This window comes from Mobula hypostoma, chromosome 1 (assembly GCF_963921235.1).
Source record: "Mobula hypostoma chromosome 1, sMobHyp1.1, whole genome shotgun sequence".
Classification (NCBI taxonomy): domain Eukaryota; kingdom Metazoa; phylum Chordata; class Chondrichthyes; order Myliobatiformes; family Myliobatidae; genus Mobula; species Mobula hypostoma.
In genome coordinates this window covers 52,820,734-52,835,493 of record NC_086097.1, presented here as the reverse complement: position 1 = coordinate 52,835,493, position 14,760 = coordinate 52,820,734, and the positions used below count along the sequence as shown (strand labels likewise).

Genomic DNA, 14,760 nt, shown 5'->3' with positions numbered 1-14,760 from the left:
CCTCTGCACAATATTCCAAATGCAGTCTCACCAAACCTCGACAATTAGAGTAATGTTTCTAACCTTGTCCTCAAATCTTTTTGCAATAAAAACTAGTATACTGATTTCTCACTGATCCCATAAACTTCCAGCAATTTGTTTACAAGATGCTCAAATCACTTTGATCACAAATACCTTTTAGTCTACCATTTGGAAATGATTTCATTTTTTTTAGTAGTGGGTGACTTCACATTTTTCGTCTGATGTTCCATGTGCCATGTCCTTGCCCATTCACTTAACCTGTTCATATCCTCCTGAAGCTTCTCTACACCCCTGCCTACTCCACATTGCCACTTAGCTTTCCATCATCAATGAACTTGTATATATCATGTTTGAATGACTTATTTAATTTATTGATATTGATTGTTAACTGTTGAGGCTGTGGCAGTAATCCTTGGAACAGTTCACTAGTCATAGCTTCTCAATCTGAAAAAAAGATGGATTTATTCCTACTTTCTAATTTCTGACCATTAACCAATCTTTCATTTATGCCAGTATCTTACCCCAATATTATTTGCATTTGTCCAACAACCCCTTTAGGGGCAGACCTTCTGAATTTACAAATATATCACATCCACAGTTTCACCCTTATCAATTCTGCTAGTTACAATTTCAAAGAGCTGACTGATTCCATTCATTTATTGTTGACTACCCATTCCTGTTTATATTTTCTTAGGACCCTGTTATTTTTTGAGAATAGATTCCAGTGTTTTCCCTGGTAACTGGTCTATTGATCTTGTTTTTTCACCTCTTCCTCCTTTCATAAAGAATTGGGTTGCATTTGCTATATTTCCAATCTGTGCAAATCATTTTGGAATTGAGGGAATTTTCAATGATGACAACTATTTACTCGCTGCATTATCACCCACTTTAGAATCTTGGGTGCTTGTTCATCAGATTCTGAGATTAATTGCCTTTTAGTCCCATTAATTTCTCAATACTAATTTACTAATTTCTTAGAGATCCTTACTCAGTCTAGACCTGCGTTTGTGACAATGTCCAAGAGGTTTTCTCTGCCTTCTTCCTTGTACGGAGACAAATGATTTCTCTACCAAATAATAGAACTGTTTGCTCTGTCTGGCCTCATAATCCAATCCTTCTTTCCTTTTGTTTATAATCAGTTCTTAAATAAGGTTTGCACTGAGTGGAGCTGGTAAGGAAGTCAACTACAAGGCGTTCCTGGTTATGTTTCTGCACTGTTACCAAAATAAATCTTTGTTTTTGACTCCAGTTTTGTAATAAATTTGATCTTTTGCCAACACGAGCTATATTTTAGATCACTGAAACTGATAGATATATGACATTGGAGCCAATTCTGTTCTCATAGCCTGTGTGCTACTCCACCCAAATACACCCACCCAAATACACACAATCATTAAATGTATAAATATAGATAACAAGCTTATATTCTTTAAATTTTTCACTAAATTAGAATGCCTTATGGTCATGCACATTTCAGGATTGAACAAATGTGTTTACAGTTGAAGTCAGAAGTGTACATACACTTAGGTTGAAATCATTAAAACTCATTGTTTAACCACTAGAGATTTCATATTAGCAAACTATAGTTTTGGCATGACGTTGAGAACCTCTACTTTGTGCATGACACGAGTAATTTTTCCAACAATTGTTTACAGACAGATTATTTCACTTTTAATTGACTATATCACAATTCCAGTGGGTCAGAAGTTCACAAACAAAATCAAAAGAAATCAGCCAAGACCTCAGGGGAAAAAAAAACTGTGGACCTCCACAAGTCTGGTTCGTCCTTGGGAGCAATTTCCAAGTGCCTGAAGGTACCACGTTCATCTGTACAAACAATAGTATGCAAGTATAAACACCATGGGACCACACAGCCGTCATACCTCTCAGGAAGGAGATGCATTCTGTCTCCTAGAGATGAACGTACTTTGGCGCGAAAAGTGCAAATCAATCCCAGAACAACAGCAAAGGACCTTGTGAAGATGCTGGAAGAAACAGGTAGACCAATATCTATATTCACAGTAAAACGAGTTCTATATCGACATAACCTGAAAGGCTACTCAGCAAGGAAGAAGCCGCTGCTCCAAAACCGCCATGAAAAAGCCAGACTACCGTTACAATTTGCAAGTGCACATGGGGACAAAGACCTTACTTTTTGGAGAAATGTCCTCTGGTCTGATGAAACAAAAATTGAACTGTTTGGCCATAATGACCATTGTTATGTTTGGAGGAAAAGTGGTGAGGCTTGCAAGCCGAAGAACACCATCCCAACTGTGAAGCATGTGGGTGGCAGCACCATGTTGTGAGGGTACTTTGCTGCAGGAGGGACTGGTGCACTTCAGGAAATAGATGGCGTCATGAGGAAGGAAAATTATGTGGATATATTGAAGCAACATCACAAGACATCAGCCAGGAAGTTAAAGCTTGGTTGCAAATGGGTCTTCCAAATGGACAATGACCCCAAGCATGCCTCCAAAGTTGTGCAAAATTGCTTAAGGACAACAAAGTCAAGGTATTGGAGTGACCATCACAAAGCCCTGACCTCAATCTGATAGAAAATTTGTCGGCAGAACTGAAAAAGCATGTGTGAGCAAGGAGGCCTACAAACCTGACTCAGTTACACCAGTTCTGTCTGGAGGAATGGAACAAAATTCCAGCACCTTATTGTGAGAAGCTTGTGGAAGGCTACTCAAAATGTTTGACCCAAGTTAAACAATTTAAAGGCAATGCTACCAAATATTAACAAAGTGTATGTAAACTTCTAACCCATTGGGAATGTGATGAAAGAAATAAAAGCTGAAATAAATCACTCTCTCTACTATTATTCTGACATTTCACATTCTTAAAATAAAGTTGTGATCCTAACTGACCTAAACAGGAAATGTTTTCTAGGATTAAATGTCAGGAATTGTGAAAGACTAAATTTAAATGTATTTGGCTAAGGTGTCTGTAAACTTCTAACTTCAACTGTATGTACATGCCGAGGAGTCAATCGTTGACTGTTTAAACATGTTGACTTTTCAGGCCACTTATATCACATAGCAACCTGCTGTGAAACATCATAACTGCTTTTCTAAAATAGTGTTCTTTGTTGCAGCTGCACCTTGTGACCTCAAAACTGGTCACGGTTTATGGGTATCAAACTCTTTCAATGGAAATCTATTGAATACTAGCTGTTTCTTATATCATTGTTTCCTATGTTAACTATATACCACCCGGCTTTGTGTCACCGCTTTCTAAAAGGTTTTAAATTATGTCTAGTATTAGCAATGGATAATAGAAAATACAGTATAATTACTGTGCTCTAGTCAATTAAATTTAATCTTCTGACACAGAAACCAAATATCATGCAGGCTGTAAATCAAAAAGCCGTATGTGGCTTCAGCGCCTTGGACAGGTTATCACAGACTTAGATCAAAAGATTTCCTGTAGCAATGATCGTAAAATAGCTGTAGATAGCAACATAGTAATGATAACTGTTATAAGTTTATAAATCAGCAGCTTGTGGTAAAGAGTAAAGTAAATTGCTGGGAGATCTTTTGCTTCTTAACCCCTGGACTCATCAAGGCCAATAAAATTGTTATCATGAGCTTAAGTGAGGTTTTTAATTCATATAGCATTGGTCTCATTGATCATATATATTCGTACCCTAATGTGAAACTTCATCTTTGAGATCCTGAATGGGAACAATGCCAAATTACAGACGAAGTTAGAGTCAGAGTTATATGGCTCAGAAACAGGCCTTTCAGCCCAACTCCTCCATATTGCCTACCTGATCGACCATCTTATGACGGCAGAGCTAAAGTGTGTTTATTTGCTCAGCAATTCCTGTTCATAACCAAAGCTCACATTCATAATGATTGCATGAACATTTTTATACCTCCACTACTCTTACCATTCCCATTCCTGAACTAGAAGGCAATAAATTTCAGGGTGCCAAACTACATAGTTATTCAAAGCTGCAAATTCAATATATGTTTTTGGAAACTAATATTGAGATATGACATATGAGCGGATTTGTACATTTTCCCTTTTTTTCTATTATTTTCTCTCGATCTATTTCAAACTGACGTGGAATATTAGAAAATCCTGCTGAAAAGCTTATTAATAGTCTCTGAGTGATTGGAAATGAGCTGAGATGCTAAAGCTGTTCCTTTTTCCCTCGCAGAAAAATCAAGACCATTTACTAAATTATGATAACTTGAGTGGACATGAAAGTCCTCATCAATTATTTGTTATCATACAGCATGGAAACAGGACTTTAGGCCATAATGACCATTTGCTAATTCTACTTACTAGCACTTGGCCAGTAGCCTTCTATGCCATACATTTGAAGCCCTTAAATACATCTCTGAGATTACCTATGTCCACCTTTCCTTCAAGAGTGCAGTGCAGATTTCAGCCACACTCTGGGTGAAAATATTCTTCCTTGAAGCTCCTCTAAAGCTTCCTACCCCTTACTATAAACTGTGCTCTCTGGTTATAGACACTTCCCCTAATCTGTAACATTTCTCATTATATTCTGTGTCCTTCAAATCAAGCTCATAGCCAAGCTTTAATCTTTGAAAGGTTTCACATCCAAAAGTTGCAGTACTAGGCAAAATGAGGGTTCTGGCCTACTTATATCTGTTAGGTTTTCTTACTTCTCTCATCCCTAACTCTCCCTTCTTCATTCTGTTATTGCCTGATTCAGCTTTTTCTGTGTGCTCATCATCCTGACTGTGTTGAAAGTAATGGTGGGGAAAGGCCCAATTCTGTTCTCATCCAACATTAAAGTTCTGGCAGAGGATATGGCAGTTTTGATGGTTGATTAAGGAAAGCAGCAGCAACTCACTTTGGATATCGACTATTGTACCCTCACTGCTGCCCATTATACATTATCATGCCTAAATCTTTCTGATTTGAGTGTATTTCTGTTCCATTGTCTGTTCTATTTATTATAAATTATTATAAATTACTATGGTTGCACATTGCACATTTTGACAGAGACATAACATGATGATTTTTACTCATGTATGTGAAGGATGTAAGAAATAAAGTCAATTCAGTTCTGTAGGCCATTTTTGGCATAGATTTACTGTTCAGTGAAAACAGAAAGGCAAGATTGATGGTATTCAATGACAGTCATCTAAATGATTTAAAAAAATTTGTTTATTGAGATAACAGTGCAGAATAGGCTCTTCCAGCCCCTCAAGGCCTGCTCCCCAGCAGCCCCCCTATTTAATCCTAGCCTAATCATGGGACAACATACAGTGACTAATTAACCTACCAACCGATACAACTTTGGACAGTGGGAGGAAATTGGAGCACCCAGAGGAAACACATGCGGTCTCGGGGAGAACATGCAAGCTCTTTACTTGCAGCGGTGGGTATTGAACCCGGGTCGTGTGTACTGTAAAGAATTGTGCTAATCACCACACTTCCATGCCCTCCCTTGATTTCAATGAGTATTTTGTTTCAATTCCACCTTTTCTAAGAAATGCTTTGTATATCTCACATCTTGAACAATGATTCTACTGATTCAATGGTTCTGCTGAAACACTCTACAATTTTTTTTAGATTATGAGGACAGTCAGTCCTTGTTTATTGTCATTTAGAAATGCATGCATTAAAAAATGATACAACGTTCCTCCAGAATGATATCACAAAAAAAACACAGAACAAACCAAGACTAAAACTGACAAAACCACATAATTATAACATATAGTTACAACAGTGCAAAGCAATACCATAATTCGATAAAGAGCAGAGCATGGGCACGGTAAAAAAAACTTCTGGGATAATTGAAATTATTTTTTAAAATAGTGGACCTGGAGGTTTCTAAGGTTGCAGTTTAAGAAGGCCACGTTAACAGGAATTGCGCTTAGTAACTTAGTTTCAGAAGTTTTATTTCAAAGGGAGATTGTCCAAAACCATATCTTCGGAAGTGTAAGACCATTCTTGAACTTAAAAGAGATAATTAACTGGTTGAATTATCACCACCTTTGACTCTGTCCACAGCAGTGGTGTCATCAGCAAACTTGAATGTGGTATCAGAGCTGTGCTTAACCACACAGTCGAAGGACTCAGCTGTTGCTTTCACATGTTAAATGGTCAAATTGTGAAATGTTATGTGCATTTTTTGTGGCTTAGTGAATAATTTAATGACAATAACTTGTACTTAATAGTCATCTTTAACAGACTAAAACAGCCCATGGTCTTTAGAAGGGGCCATAAACTGAGATTAAAGCTTGATCAGAAAGGTAAATCTTAGAAATTATTTAGAAATAAAGAGGTGATAAGGATTGTGGGAGGAATTCCAGAGCTGAGGAACAATTTACATTTTAAAATGTTCATTTAGTAAAATGTCCCAAGGCAATCCCTACTGCATGAGGAAGAAATATTGATAGTACAATGCATTTAATGATTGCTTATTCATGTTTGAATCATTGTAGGGTCATCATTCTTAGCTTTAATATTCTGGTATGGATCTTTTGTTTGCTCTGGACCTTGCCATCTCTTCAAGGATGGTTCCAAGTGCGGCCTCCCTCTTGAAATTCAGCTTTCAGCTCATTGATGTGGCCCCATACATTGCAGAACGTTTAGCAATTAAAAATGTCAATCACTTTTACAAACTCACTCTCTCTAATAATTAAATACATTTAAATTAATTGCTTTAAATTATATACAGATCTGCTTATCATCTTTAAAGCAGCCATATCTTTCTGTTAATTTCAATGGGACTGCACTGTCTCTCTACCAGGTTTACCCTACGTGGGCTCAGCAGGCAGATTATCCCATCTGATAATGGGACATCAGTGGACATTCAGTGCCCAGTTGAATTCCATAGACACAGTGCAGAGACAGCTGGCACCATAGATGGCACACAAGGTGCCAGTCAATTTAAGCCAGTGTTAATGTTGGCCTGCTAGACCTCTATGAAGGAACATGGGTATGTCTAACACTGCTGCTGATATCTGGAAGAAGATCTGCTCGATTAACTTTCTGACTGGAAGACTGGTTTTGCTGGCAGGTTAAGCCTGAAAAGTAAAGAAAGAGGCTTAAAAAGTAGCACCTCAAAGGTAGTAATTTCTTGATTACTTCTGGTGTCATGTGCTAGTCGAGGCTAGAATAGAAAGAACAGATGAATGAGTGGCTGAAGAACTGGCGCAGGGAGCAACATTTCAAGTTCTTGGATGATTGAACCCTATTCTGGGGCAGTGGTTACCTGTACAAGAGGGCTAGGTTGCATCTTAATTGAAGGGCACCCTGCATCCTGGTCAGAGGTTCATTAGTGTTACTCAGGAGTGTTTGGCAGTGGGATGGCAACCGGAGCACAAAGTCAGAAATTGGAGCAATTGAGAGGAAGGTAGATGTAATAACTGGAGAGAACAGGCACAGTGGGACTGGTGAGTTGAAGTGTGTGTATTTTAATGCTATAGGAGTATTATGGGTCAGAATGATGAACTTAGATCATGGATCATTACATAGAATTATTATGTTGTGGCCACAAAAGAGATTTGGTTGCAAGGGGGAAAGGAATGGGTGCTTTATGTTTCAGGGTTTAGATGTTTTAGAAAAGATGGGGAAGGAAGTAAATGTTGTGGGAGGGGTAGAGTTGCATTATTAATCAAGGACCATACAACTGCTGCACTCAGAGGGGAAGTAAAGGAGGGCTCATCCACTTGGGTCTTTATGGGTACAACTCATTGAGGAACAGACATCCCAGCAGATTAGAGAAAGGTGTAAAAATAGCTGGGCTGATGTCAGGGATGACTTCAACTTCCCTAATATAGACGGGCACTTGCTTTATACAAGAAGTTTAGATGTGGTAAAATTTGTTCGGTTCATCCAGGAGGGTTTCTGGAATCAACATATAGATAGTCCCAACATGAAGAGAAGCTATACTGGATCTAGTGTTGGGATGAGCCTGGCCAGGCGACCTGCCTTTCAGTGGGAGAATAGTTAGGGAATAGTGATCACAACTCCTTAAGTTTTAAAGTTGCTATGAATAAGGATAAGCCTGGACCTAATTATGAGAGCATTAGGCAGAAAATAGGGAGAGTTAATTGGGAACAGCTGTTTTTGGGCAAGTCCACATCTGACATGTGGAGGGGGTCCAAGACCAAATGCACAGAGTTCAGGACAAGTATGTTCCAGCAATAAATAAATTCAAGTGATAAATAGCAATAAATAATGAGCATGAAATAACAAGATAAGAGTCCTTAAACAACCGGGATTCTGCAGATGCTGGAAATTCAAGCAACACACATCAAAGTTGCTGGTGAACGCAGCAGGCCGGGCAGCATCTCTAGGAAGAGGTACAGTTGACGTTTCAGGCCAAGACCCTTCGTCAGGACTAATGGGTGTTGTTATCTTCTTTTGTTCAAGAGCTTGTTGTTCTTGAACCTGATGGTGTGAATCCTGAAGCACCTGTACCTTCTATCTGATGGCAACAGTGAGAAAAGAGCATGGGCTTTGTGGTGAGGATCTTTGTGATGGGTGCTAATTTTCTACGGCAATATTTTGTGTAGATGTGCTTAGTGGTTGGGAGGGTTTTAACTGTAATGTACTGGGCCGAATCCAGTACCTTTTGCAGGATTTTCTGCTCAGAGGCATTGGTGTTCCCATACCAGGCTGTAATGCAGCCTGTCAGCACACTTTCCACCACACATCTGTACAAGTTTGCCAAGGTTGTCGATGACTTGTTGAATCTCCGCAAAGTCCTGAGGAAGTCGAGGAGCTGTCGTGCTTTCTTCACAATAAAGTTTATATGATGGGTCCAGGACAGGTCCTCTGAGATAGTGACACCCAGGAATTTAAAGTTATTGACTCTCTGTACCTCTGATCCTCCAATGGTTACTGCTCTCCTGAAGTCTGCTATCAGTTCCTTGGTCTTACTGACATTGAGAGAGATTTTCAATCTCCCTCCTTGAGCACCTTCGCTCTATCTGCCACAAAGGCACAATTACGGATAAGTGTATAAGATGATGAAAGGCATTGATAGTCAGAGGCTTTTTCCCAGGGCTGAAATGGCTAGCACAAGAGGGCACACTTTTAAGGTGCTTGGAAGTAGGTACAGAAGAGATATCAGGGGTAAGTCTTTTACGCAGAGAGTGGTGAATGTGTGGAATGAGCTGCCGGCGACAGTGGTGGAAGCGGATACAATAGGGTCTTTTAAGAGACTCCTGGATAGGTATATGGAGCTCAGAAAAATAGAGGGCAATGGGTAACCCTGGGTAATTTCTCAGGTAAGGATATGTTCGGCACAGCTTTGTGGGCCGAAGGGCCTGTATTGTGGTGTAGGTTTTCTATGTTTCCCGGTGGACACCCATTTCAATTCTACTTCCCATTCCCATTCTGACATGTTAGCCCGTGGCCTCCTTTACTGCCCAAATGAGGCCAAATGCAAGTTGGAGGAGCAACATGTTGTATTCCGTCTGGGTAGCCTCCAACCTGATAGCATGAACATCGATTTCTTGCACTTTCGGTAATTGTCCCCTCCCATCGCCATTCCCCATTCATGCTTCTCTCTGACACATCTTCTTACCTGCCCATTACCTCCCTCGGGTGCTCCTCACATTCCCCTTTCTTTCATAGTCTTCTGTGCTCTGCTATCAGATTTCCCCTTCTCCAGCCCTTTATCTCTTTCACCAATCAACCTTCCAGCTCTTTAATTCACCCCTCCCTCTCTTCCAGTTTCACCTATCACCTACCATCTTGTACTTCTTCCACCCCACCTTCTTACCCTGACTTCTCTCCTTGTTTTCCAATCCTGATGAAAGGTCTCAGCCCGAAACGTTGAGTGCTTACTCTTTTCCATAGATGCTGCCTGGCTTGCTGAGTTCCTCCAGCATTTTATGTGTGTTACTCTTGATTTCTCATGTTTGATACATGTGACTTGCTCACTTTTATTACTCAAGGAACTGAGTTCAAGAGACATGACATGTTGCAGCTTTATAAAGCCGCATTTGGAGTATTACATTCATTTCTGGTCGCCTTATTATAGGAAGGATGTGGAGGCTTTGGAGAGGGTGAAAAAGGGGTTTACCAGGATGCTTCCATGGGATAGATGTATGTGCAAATTGGAGAGGTTGTTTTCTCTGGAATGGCAAAGACTGACAGGAGATCTGGTAGATGTTGAATCTGTGGAAATCATTGCCACAGATGGCTGTGTTTAAAGTGGAAGTTGATAGTGTTATGTTTTGTAACTCCAAAGCATAAAAACTAATTGAAAGGGAAACAAAGGAGCTGGGAGATAACGCGTGTACGTTGTTTATACCTGAAGCGAGCTGTGCACGTATCACATGGTTGTATCATGTATGTAATTCACATATTTTAACATATAACCCAGAATGAAATATTTAAACAAAAATGCTTAATCAAACAATATATTGACAATGTTATTCAAATACCACACACTTCTCCCTACTTTGCTGCAAACTCCAACTCAATGTAGAATGCATCTCAACTATATACACTGTATACTATATATTACAAATATCAAACAGGCATCCACAGCATAGGAAATTTTTAAACTGCCCTCTTCAGGCCTAAAGATTTAATTGCTGTTGAAGCTTGCTTACTTTAAAGGGATAATGTCTTTGCTGACAAGGGGGGGGTCACTGCTTGGTAGGTGAGAATTGTGGTTATGAAACAATCTCGGATTCTGGGGCCTCTTCTGTGGTGTTTGCAGGAACTGACTCTGGGACTGCAGGAATTTTCTTCTGACAGCTCTGGACATCGTTCTTCTCCTTTTCTCTCTGGATCTACTTTGATCCTTGCTTCTCTCCTTTTCAACTTCTTGTCTTCCTTTTTCTCACTTTTTTTTCTTATGGTTTCTTGTGAGTATCTTTGAAATTGCTAATCTCTCAAGAAATTAGGTCTCATTTATCCTATTCCATTTCATAGCGCTTATTTCACCCACACCTTTCTTTTTTTCTTCTTTTAAGGATGTGCATCTTGATTTTGGGAAGGCAAATTTAGTTCACTGGAGTATTTTTATGAATCCTTCTATTGCTCCCTTTACGATCTGATTCCCCCTCTTGGTTTTCACATTCACAACATCATCTGACAAATTTTCTGTTTTCCTATTTCCATTGACTTCTTTCTTTTTGCCCTTCCATTCATCCAGCTGGGCTTTGGTCTTTGCATCTACTTTTACAAGCAGCTTTTTGCTTTCAATTCAAGTTCATGCAATAACCTTAATGCCCGCACATAGATTCTGGTTCTTTATACTCAAAAGCCAAATGCTTGCACCCTTCCCAAGTCACATTTCGCAAGTAACTGCCTGATTTCACATATCAGAGGCTTTCTCAGATATATTACCACGTATGATGAAGTGGACTCACCTTCCTCTTGATTTCACTCATGGAATCTGAAGTGTTGTGCAATCAGCAATGGTTTTGGGTTCTAAATGCTCCTGTATTACTTTCACAACGTCATCAAAGCTCATTTAAGCTGGTTTGGGTGAAGCAGTTAAACCTCTAGGCAAACCGTATGCCTTTAAATCCAGTGCACAGAGCAAAATTGGTACTTGTTTTTCATTGGCCATTCCATTTGCTAAAAATACTGCTCAGTCGATTCAGCATCTGTTATGCAATGGAATGCGTCTACCTTGATGTTGTAGCCAGCCATGTCTGTTCTTTTTTATGATTATTATCACCTAGTGTTCACTGTTTATATTACATACACCCAGATAGGCTCTTGATTAGTAAGTGTATCCAAGGTTTTGGGGGAAAGATTAGATTAGATTATGAGGACACTCAGTCCTTGTTTATTGTCATTTAGAAATGCATGCGTTAAAAAATGATACAATGTTCCTCCAGAACGATATCACAAAAAAACAGAACAAACCAAGACTAAAACTGACAAAGCCACGTAATTATAACATATAGTTACAATAATGCAAAGCAATACCATAATTTGATAGAGAGCAGACCATGGGCATTGTTAAAAAAAAAAAGTCTCAAAGTCCCGATGGACTCATCATCTAACACAGTCGGCAGAAGGGAGAAACTCTCCCTGCCATGAACCTCCAAGCGCCGACAACTTGCCGATGCATTGGAAGTGCCTGACCGCAGCCAACTCTGAGTCCGTCCGAAAACTTTGAGCCTCTGACCAGCCTCTCTGAGCACCATCCTCTGTCGAGCGCTTCGACCCCGCCCTGGCTACCAAGCAACAAGCAAAGCTGAGGACTCGGGGCCTTCTCCTCCGGAGATTCTGGACCACACAGTAGCAGCAGCAGCGAAGCAGGTGTTTCAGAAGTTTCACCAGATGTTCCTCCGTGCTCTCACGTCCGTCTCCATCAAATCAGGATTGTGCACGGCACTGTACTTGACAAATAACAGACATCACCACTGGAGTGGTCGCTGCGAGCTGCATCACGCCACCATCTTCTCCTCCCACCAGACAATAGAATGGTGTTAACAGGGAAAATAAATTAGCCATGATCGAATAGTGGAGTAGACTCATTGGACCCAATGGCCTAATTCTGCTCTTTTGTCTTATGGCCTTATTGTGAGAGTCATAAATGGAGTAGATAGCCAGTATTTTCTCAGAGTTGAATTGACTAACACTAGAAGCTATGCATTTAAGGTGAGGGGGCTAATTTCAGTGGACATCTATGGGGCATGTTTTAGTTAACAGAGAGTAGTGGGTGTTTGGAATGTGGTGCCTGGCGTGGTGGGTGGAGGCAAGTCTGACAGGGGTATTCAGGAAGTTCTCGGATTGAAGGGCTCCACAGTGGCATATCAGTTAGCACAATGCTATTACAGCTTGGGGCGACAGAGGCTGGAATTCAGATCTGGCGTCCTCTGTAAGAAAGTGTGCCAGTTCTTCTCCTGTGCGCATGGGATTCTTCCGGGTGCTCTGGTTTACTGTCACAGAACAAAGGTGCAGTGGTTAGCAGGCTAATTGGTCACTGTAAGTTGTCCTGTGATTAGGCTAGGGTTAAATAGGTGGGTTTCCGGGTGGTGTGGCTTTGGGCCAGAAGCGGCTGTTCCGTGTATTTCTAAACAAATAAGTGAAAGATGAACGTGCATAGAATGGAAGAATATGGACACTGATTAAAAGGTTGTGTATATGTGTGGGTGGGAGTACGGAAAGGGGCTTGCTTTGTGTTGTTCTGCTGAGTATTGTAGGCGTGCTATGTTGGCACCACAATGTGTGGTGACATTGGAATGCTGCCCCTAGCACACACTCTGATGTGTTGGTTGTTCACTTCACTGAAGGTTTTGGTGTACACATGGTAAATAAGCTTGAATCTTGTGCAGACAAGAGGGATTAATTTAGTGGGCTTTTCCTTACTAATTTAATTGGTTCGGCACGACATTATGGGCCAGGGGGCTTGTTCATGTGCTGTATTCTTCTATGTTCTCTTTTTATTTACCCACCATTGACTCAGTGCCTCAACCTTCAGAGAATGAAAGCTCCATGGTTATCACATACTGTAACTTGTCCACAGTGGGTTTCCAGCAGGGCTTCTCCTATGCTGAAGATAAAAATACTCATTGTGAGTTGTGTGGCTATGATGTATATCTGTCAAAATTGTTTAGCAAACAAGGAACCACCCTTTGTTTCATCAGCCATGAAAGGATGATTTTGGACATAATCCAGTACCTGTTTTTCAACTGAAAAATACAATCCTTATTCAAGATGACACCTGCGTATGACACTCCTTTGGTTGACATCTTCTGGGTAGATCATGAAACCATATATTTTACTTCTTTTCTGTCTTGTACATTTGTTTTTCATCTTCAATGTGATCCTGGAACTGTAAGAGCCTGTGATTTGCAGTTCAAAGATCATTTGGGTGTTTCAGCGCTCTGCAGACTCCGAGACGATTTCGGGAGGCAGAGGCAGCGTGCACGAACGTCGTGGTGAGAATGCTGCAGGGCGCAAGCCAAGGTTCGATTAAGGCTTCCTTTGTTCATTCTGTCAATTAAAGCTTCCATTGTTCACTGATTAAAGTGATGAGTGAGATTGAAACATCGAGGTAAATGTGGAAGGTGATCCACATTTTGATTACCAGTAGAATCTCTCTGCTATGGAGAGGGGAAAACTGCCTTTTGATTACTGGTGGGTTCGCTCTGCTAGCAGAGAGGGGAAACTGCCTTTTGATCGATGTGGGATTGCTCGGCTGTGGAGAGGGGAGACTGCTTTTGATTACTGGTGGGATCGCTCTGCTGCTTCAGGGGGAGAGGCCAGCTGCTATGCCTGGAGAATGTTACCCAGGTTTTCTGTCTCTTGGATACGGACTTGGACTATAGATTTTGTTTCAGTCTATAGTTTTTTATATTCGGTTTGCCCAATCTTTCTAATTTTTTTGTGTGTTGGGGAGGTTGATTTGGGGGTCGATGTGCCTGTTCTGTTTTATTTTCTTTTTTTTGTGCGGGGAGGAGGGATTTGGCGGTTGGTGAACATGCTGCCATTCTTTTCTTTCTTGGTTTCATGGTTATCTGAAGAAGAACTTCAGAGTTGTATACTTTGATAATGAATGAACCTTTGAACAAACGAAATCTCCAATGCTGTTATAATTTAAGGGAAATATTATAAAACTACTGGCCTTGGCAAACTGGACAGCAGCATCCCTTTAGTTAGAAGCACAGTTGACAACACCCAGGTTTAGAGCATCCTTTCCAGAAAGTGCAATTCTGTTAACGAGGCATTTTTGGAAAATAAAGTAACTTTGTTTACAGAAACTGTGAAAAGGATATCATTTGCCAGTGGCAGTCACCTTCTTCAGCTGTGTTGTTAAGT

At 40.4% G+C, this 14,760-nt stretch overlaps 1 protein-coding gene across 3 annotated transcripts in view; it reads left to right on the top strand.

Annotated features, from left to right (window-relative positions):
• txndc16 (thioredoxin domain containing 16) overlaps positions 1 to 14,760 on the top strand; it is a 110,628-nt gene that overhangs the window by 64,042 nt on the left and 31,826 nt on the right. The gene's annotated exons all lie outside the window — the stretch shown is intronic.